The sequence below is a fragment of the Aulonocara stuartgranti genome, assembly GCF_965226115.1.
Source record: "Aulonocara stuartgranti genome assembly, chromosome: 8".
Taxonomy (NCBI): Eukaryota; Metazoa; Chordata; class Actinopteri; order Cichliformes; family Cichlidae; genus Aulonocara; species Aulonocara stuartgranti.
The window spans coordinates 17,497,801-17,505,781 of NC_138959.1; the positions used below are offsets into that span (position 1 = coordinate 17,497,801).

General features: G+C 45.8%; 2 long non-coding RNA genes across 2 annotated transcripts; one reads left to right on the forward strand and one right to left on the reverse strand.

Moving 5' to 3' along the window:
• Positions 1–3,839: 3,839 nt before the first annotated feature.
• Positions 3,840–6,332, reverse strand: LOC309712644. Its single transcript, XR_014278344.1, has 2 exons — positions 5,825–6,332; positions 3,840–4,516 (listed from the first exon to the last, which is right to left on the reverse strand). It is a non-coding gene; the product is annotated as an uncharacterized lncRNA (long non-coding RNA).
• LOC309712643 lies at positions 4,737–6,920 on the forward strand. Its single transcript, XR_014278343.1, has 2 exons — positions 4,737–5,856; positions 6,342–6,920. It is a non-coding gene; the product is annotated as an uncharacterized lncRNA (long non-coding RNA).
• The last annotated feature ends 1,061 nt before the right edge of the window (positions 6,921–7,981 follow it).

Genomic DNA, 7,981 nt, shown 5'->3' on the forward strand with positions numbered 1-7,981 from the left:
TTTTGCGGCACCGGAGGGAGTGGCAGCAGCGGTTACTTTTACAACAGATCAATTACAGTGGTACATGATGTCTGATGAGGCAGCTCCCCATGTGTCACTGGCCTTACATCCTGGACACCAGGCTAAGGAGCTGGGTGGAATGGTTAAACGTTCCCTTGCGGCCACTGACTGGACACCTACAAAACTCCCACAGGTTTTGTTTTCTCCATCTACCAAGACATACCAAATTTTAAATGATTGCTTTAATTCCTCAACACTGCAACATGGAGTGGTCAGCGGGTCACATGGAAGAGAACACACAGACCACTGTGATGCTGCGCCTTTACTCGACTCTCTTCCAGATTGTTTGTGGTCCCTTGGACCCACAGATGTAGGTTTAGTTGATGTGGAGCCAGTCTCTTTTCAACTGTCATCTGCTACCCCTTTGTGGCAGCCTCAGTACCCACACAGACCGGAGGCTGAGGCTGGGATTGCAGAAACAATTTCTGGTTTGGTCACTGCCGGTGTCTTGGAGCCCTCCTGCTCTAAGTGGAACACGCCCATCCTACCCGTTGAGAAAAAAGGCACGGGGAAGTTCAGAATGGCACATGATTTGAGAAGGATTAATGCCTTACTTGGCACTCCTACTTTGCCTGTGCCTAATCCTTATGTTGCCTTGACCAACCTCCCACCATCTCATGCCTGGTTCACCTGCATTGACTTGGCTAATGCCTTTTTCTGCCTCCCACTTCGTGAGTCACTGCGTGACATTTTCTCATTTACATTTAGAGGCCGACAATGGCGTTACACTCGCTTACCACAGGGATTTGCCCTCTCCCCAGGACTGTTTAATCAGTGTTTGAAAGAACTTTTACAAACCAGCCCACTACCATCTGACTGTATGTTAATACAATATGTGGATGACCTTTTGCTGTCTGCCCCCACGGCTGACATCTGTTTGGAGGCCACCAGAGTGGTACTTCACCACCTGGCCAACACAGGTTTTAAAGTGAGCAAAAACAAACTACAGATTGCAAGAAAACAGGTTTCTTTTCTAGGCCGCATGGTCTCACAGTCCGGTATTTCCTTGTCCCCAGAACACAGGAACTCCATTTTGCACCATCCAAAACCTCTAACTGTAAAAGACATGTTGTCATTTTTGGGCCTGACTGGTTACAGCAGGACCTATGTCCCAGACTATGTTGGCCTTACTTCCCCTTTGCGCGTTTTGGTAAATGAACAAGGCATGAGAAACCTCTCTGCTCGCCTCTCATGGACTACAGAAACAGAACAGGCGTTTATAAAGTTAAAACAACAGCTTTCTGTCGCCTCTGACCTTGCTGTGCCAGATTATGCTTTGCCTTTTCATCTTGATGTTTCTGGAACTGGAACCCATATCAATGGTATCCTGTTCCAGAAAAAAGGGGGAGAGAGAAAAGTGTTGACATATGTAAGCGTAATGCTTGACAACACTGAAAAACGCCACCCACCGTGCACACAACACGTTTCTGGACTTGCAAAAATCATTCAGAAAACAGCACACATAGTGATGAACCACCCACTAAAAATTTTGACATCACACAGTGTGGTGGCCTACGTCTCCTCACAGGCCTTCACACTCACTTCACTCAGGCAGAGACGCCTCAGTACCATTTTGGAAGCACCACACATCACCTACTCACATGAAGGCATAAACATGGCTGATCACATGGGATCAGGGGAACCACATATGTGTGAAGAGGTTGTGCAGGTACAGGAGAAAATCAGGCCAGATTTGCAGGCAGAACCTCTAATGGATGCAGAAAAAGATTGGTTCACAGATGGATGTTGTTTTAGAACTGAAAGTGGAATGTTGAAGGCTGCATGGGCAATAGTGGAACAGACAGACATGAGATGGAAAACAGTGAAAGCAGAGCAGTTGACAGGACAACAGTCTGCACAGAGAGCTGAACTGAGAGCGGTGATTGAAGCCTTAAAGATGGGAAAGGGACAGAAAGTGAATATATACAGTGATTCAGCTTATGCTGTGGGAGCAGTGCATGTGGAGCTCAAGCAGTGGCTAAGAGCTGGTTTTTTGACAGCCAGCGGAAAGCCTATTAAACATGAGATAGAAATGAGGGAATTAGCGGAAGCACTGTTGTTACCTGTTAAGGTGGCAGTGGTAAAATGCAAAGGACACAGTGCCGGATTGAACTTAGTGGCATTAGGTAACAAACAGGCCGACTTAGTAGCTAAGCAGACAGCTGGTTACTTACCCTCCCTGATTATGGTAATGGACCCAGAAGCCACACCCCCTCCAGAAAGACCACCCATACAACTAGGCCTAGCCACAATCAGAGAGTTACAGGACAAAGCCAGCCCCCAGGAAAAATCATTATGGGTAACAAGAGGGGCCACAAACACAGATGTTTGGCGTGGCCCAGATGGAAGGCCCATTCTACCGCCAGGGGTCAGACAGACAGCAATGGAAGAGGCACATGGAGTGGGGCATGTGGGACCTGCACAAATGATGAGGAACTTAGCCACCTGGTGGCACCCTTATCTAAAAGACATGACAAAATACATGGTTAAAACCTGTAAGGAGTGCAACCAATTTGGAATCAAGCCCGCCTTCAAGCCAATAGCAGGGTACTTCCCCATCCCACTTTGCCCAGGGAAAGAAATAATCATTGATTACACAGACATGGTGGACAGAGTAGGTAGTTACAGGTACCTGCTGGTGGCTGTGGATGCATTTTCAGGTTGGCCAGAAGCCTGGCCGACAGCAAGTGAAAACAGTGGAACTGTGGTGAAGTGTCTGATTAATCATTATATACCACAGCATGGGTTTCCCGAGGTCATAAGGTCGGACAATGGTTCACATTTCAGGAACCACGATCTGCAGAGGGTTGAAGCCGCATTAGGTTTGAAACATAAGTTTGGCTCAGTTTACCACCCCCAATCCCAGGGGAAAGTGGAAAGGATGAATCAAACTCTAAAAACTAAATTGGCTAAAATCTGTGCACAGACCAAATTAGATTGGGTTAAGGCATTGCCTCTTGCATTAATGTCCATAAGATGCTCAGTAAATCAAACCTCTGGTTACACTCCATTTGAGTTGGAGCATGGCAGGCCTTTTCCTGGCCCCTCCTCTCGCCTGTTAATGTCGGATGAAGCTGATTCAGACCTCGATCCGAGGACATATTGTAACATGCTCCGCAGTTTTGTTGCCCAGTATTCCTCACAGATCGCTGAAAGAAACCAGCAAGAGCTGAAAGAGGCGGCTACACCTGGAATGGACTACGTCCTCCTGAAAGTCACAAAGAGAAAGTGGGCTGAGCCTCGCTGGACAGGCCCTTACCGCATAACAGAGCGGACCTCCCACGCTGTCAGGCTCGAAGGGAAAGGTGACACCTGGTTTCATTACACACAGTGCGCTGCTGCCACCGAACCAGGAAGAACCTTGAGAGAGGTGCAGAAGGACCTGTCAGAAGGAGCTGCAACAGCATCACCAACCACTTGAGGGAGCCAAAACTCAACCTACAAGCCGGCTGGTTACAAAAGGGGGTGTTCTTCATACTGAACTAAACATTTTTATTTTTCTATTTTTAACATCTTTTATGACTTTGCTTTTATATTGGCTTGAGTTTTTAAGATTTACATTTTACATTGCAATAGTTTTAACTGCTGAAAGCTCATTTAAAGTTGTGTCACTGATACTTTTTGTTGCTCTTTAACTCCTAGAACACGCCCTTGGCGAGGTGGGGGGAACTGGACCACCTTTCTCTGCCCCATCATCCTCTATTAGAAGACATCCAAGCTAAGTAAACATGTCTTGGCCCTTTCCCCCTGAAATGACAGGCAGGCAAAGATGTTGCGTCTTTGTTTGCTTCCTGGCCCTGGGTCTCATTCCCATTGGCATAATCCTGATCTGTGAAGGGCCCCCGACACTTCTGACACCTTCAAGTTCAAAAGCTTCGCCCCCTTCTGACAGTCCCAATCTGACAAATGTAGCCCCTAGGGTCTTGCCCACCACTTCCTCTCCAGTTTTGCCCACGCCCGATCCATTTAGAAAGAAACGACACACGGTTACCTCCTGCACCCCAAGTACGACTAGAATGATTACTCTCTGTGTCCCCAACAATAAAAGTTGGGTAGTCGAAATAGATTTCGCTAGCTTCCCAGTCACTCCCGTCACCAAAGACCAAGGGGGGGATCTTTTTAACCTTGCAGTACATCTCTCCTCCTCAGTGTGGTATATAACCCTGGGAGGTTGGCATCAGTGGAAGTGGTCCAGTTTAGTGTCAGAAACGGACCTCGATTGGTCCAAGCACTCTAGGGGTCAGGCTTTGCACTGGAGAAACCAAAATATGCTCAGAATAGCAAAAAAACCGGATCTTTCAGGCTTAATTTTTACCCTAAAGGATCTGGCCTTGACCTCCTGTCAACAATTTATACTTGCCCCTTGGACTGATCGCACCGCCCTGTATTGGCAAATGGAAATATGCCCTAGCGTTGGTGCAGCTCCAAGCTCTGTAGTTAAAGATGATAACCCCACCTTTAATGGCCCTCCGGTGACATATACAAACGGGGGGAGAAACGGCCGAATACGCATTGTAGACACAAATAAAATGTCTAAAGATGACCTCTTCCAAATTCTAACCGGTATTTCTGGAGCAACAAACAACTGGTTACTACTAGCTGAGCAAGCTGCTGACAAGACGGCTTCCGACTGCATAGTCTGTATGGGAGCCCGCCCCACTTTAAGAGTCGTACCGGCGCCAGTCAATAGTGCATGCCTCCTGCATCTTATGAACAATACAAAACGAGGTCATTGCTCATATCTGGAAAACCACTTTCCTAAAACTCAACGCTCGGTCTCTAATAAACCCCCTTTCTTTTCTTCAGATGTAGCTGTGAACAATTTCACTTGTATTAACCTGACTGGCAATGCAGTAAAACTAGGTAGCTTGAACTCTTCTTGGTGCACTGAGATGACGGTTATGAAACCAAACTTCCGACCTACGGCTAGGGCTGATTTGTGGTGGTGGTGTGGCAATAACAAGTTATATGATGGTTTCCCTCGGGATGCGTCAGGTCTTTGCGCTCTCATAACTCTTATTTTACCTGTTTCAGTCACTCCAGTAGATCTCTCTATAGAAGTACACGAAGTTGGCCTCCCATCCTCCTCTGAACGCCGCTCTAAACGTTCTCTAATCCCAGGTTCAGCTCATAATCCAACCTATATTGATGCTGTAGGTATACCCCGTGGGGTCCCCGATGAATATAAACTGCGAGACCAGGTTAAAGCAGGATGGGCCTCGATACTTTGGATGGTTGAAATAAATGCGAATGTAGACAGAATTAACTACATTCACTTTAATGTGCAACTGTTGGCTAATTACACTCGAGATGGTTTTGAAGCTGTGCATGCACAGTTATCTGCCACTTCCCTAATGGCTTTCCAAAACAGGGTCGCAACGGATTTTCTCCTCGCAGAAAGAGGCGGAGTCTGCAGCCTTTTTGGTCAGGAGTGCTGTACCTATATCCCCAATAACACAGCTCCTGATGGTTCCCTCACTAAAGCTATTACTGGTCTCACAGCTCTTACTGTTAAAATGAAGGAACACTCGGGCGTTGATACTGCCATGTGGGACTCTTGGCTTAACATGTTTGGCAAATATAAGGCCCTTGTAGCTTCCATCCTAGTTTCCATCTCAGTTTTTGTTGCTGTCCTAGTCACCTGCGGTTGCTGTTGTATTCCATGCATTCGATCCCTCTTCCAGAGACTGATTGTTACAGCTCTCACTCCTGAGGATAAGGATCTCGCCCGGCAGATGCCTTTATTGGCTAGTCAACTTCCCACCTCCTCGCCAACGGATGATGAAAACTCTGATCGTGAGGGTGACGAACATTATCGTCTTTCTCTTGTTTAAATGCTTCTAGAATGGTTGTTTCTCTGTGGTGTGTTGTATTAGGCTTGTTATTAATTGTTTCCCTCACCCACTTCCTCTTGAAGGATATATCTGGTTGAACTGTGTCTGGTCGGGTTGTGAGGGTTAAGCGATGTTCTCAGGGTCTCCGGACTTAAGCCTGAGCGAATGTGTACTCCCACCACTGGATATAAATTGTTTTATTCCACACCCCTTCCTCACTTTTTAACATATTCACTTTTGAATGTCCTTAGCAGTTACCGTTCTGTGTTTATTTTACGATTGATTTATTCTTTCACATTTTCACGTTTATATCTCTCATTATTATAGTATACTCTGCACTCTCCACATTTTTATCATTACTTATGCTTTTTGGTTGCTAGGTTACAGGAACTGTTAATTTTGTGTCACTACCCTGGTTGCACTGACTCGTTGTATCCTTGGTTGCAGGACAGCTGTTACTGCTTTCGTCGGGAACCGAGACTGCTTGCAGCCGACCCCTGGGCAGGGTGGTGCCTGGACTCTTTTCTCCTCATCTGCAATGACAGATAAAGACAAATGATAAGACCCGAGGAGTTTTTCGAGCCAGGCTTCGACACGTCTCTGTGTTCCTTTGAATGTTACTTATTTTTGTGTGTTGACCCATTTAAGATGGGTCAAAAGGGGGATTTGAAGAAAATATAATCTGATCAAACATTATTCAGCTTTAAATATTGTTCAGCTTTAAAGTTACTGTGCAACTGTGTAATAAAAATGTGCTCACGACTTTGGCCTTGAGAGCGATAAGAAGCGATCGCCTCATCCTGCAGGTGCAAGATATCTGCAAGCGAAGAGACTAGAACACCCAAGGCCGATTTCCTTTTATGGAGTTGTTTTTTCTGCTAATGCAGCACTTTCCTCACAACCCCCTCCTGTAAGTTTTAGAGAATATATACCCATCCTCACAGCAAATATTAGGAATCTCTTGATGTGAGCTGTGTTGAGAGGTTGTCTCTGTCTCAATAAAAGTTCACTGATTCCCCATCTGCAGCAGGTGTCCGGTTGTCTTCATTCTCCGCCAGCCTGGTTAAGTCAATTCCTCCTTAACATCTAAAAGAACCTATTTAATGAAGGAAGACGGGTTCACTTTGTGTTTAATATTATTCTATTGCTGTTGTTTTTTTTTATATCCTTCAACAGACATTAGAGTCTCTTAATGCGTGTTTTGTTTGGGTTTCCACCAGTGTGGAATTTCCAAAAATAGGGCATAGTCTAACATATGAAACAGGGAAAGACCGCCGTGTAATCCCTTTATTCCAACAAAGTAACTGTATTCTGATTATCACCTTTTTAAACAGTGACTGTAAGGGACTACATCTACTCATATTTTGTATTTTAAATATGTAACGCTGGTACATGTATTCCGTTACCCCCCAACACTGTAGATTGATGAGCAGAATGTTGCTGACCAGGAGGTTTAGGACCAGCAAAAATCACTACCAGACAGTTACTATCCTGATTTATACGCAGCTCCTTGTTCAGTGTCACAAAACAGACATTAAAGGAGAAAGATAAGAAAGCTACATTCAGTTTTTTATTGCTGTGAAGATCTGATTTGAAAATGTAACAACATTTTTATGCCATTTGCATAAACATTTGTAACATCCATCTCTTGCGCAGGGATCTGTCCAGTGGCGGTCCTAGCCTCTTTGGCGCCCTGGGCGAACACTCCCTCTGGCACCTCGCACAACCCAGGATTCAAATCAGGAATACATAATGAGCTTGGATTGACAACATTATAAGTGAAATGTGCTCTATTTGGAAGCAGCAGGGCCCCCTCCCCTTTCAATGGGTTGTGTGTGAGACTTTAAATCATCAAACTGTAAATCTCCTCCCTGTGCCGCAAGCAATAGGCCTCCTCGCAAACGGAGGGCACCCTTACTCCCAGCAAATGGGCGATAGAAAGATCGGTGCCTATGTCATCCCCAGTATGCGCTAGCATGACATCGGGGCAGCATGAGTACGAGGAATTTTTTTTTTTTTTTTTGCCGATGCCCGTGATGCCCCGGGCAACCGCCCGTGTCGTCCGTATCAAAAACCGCTACTGGATC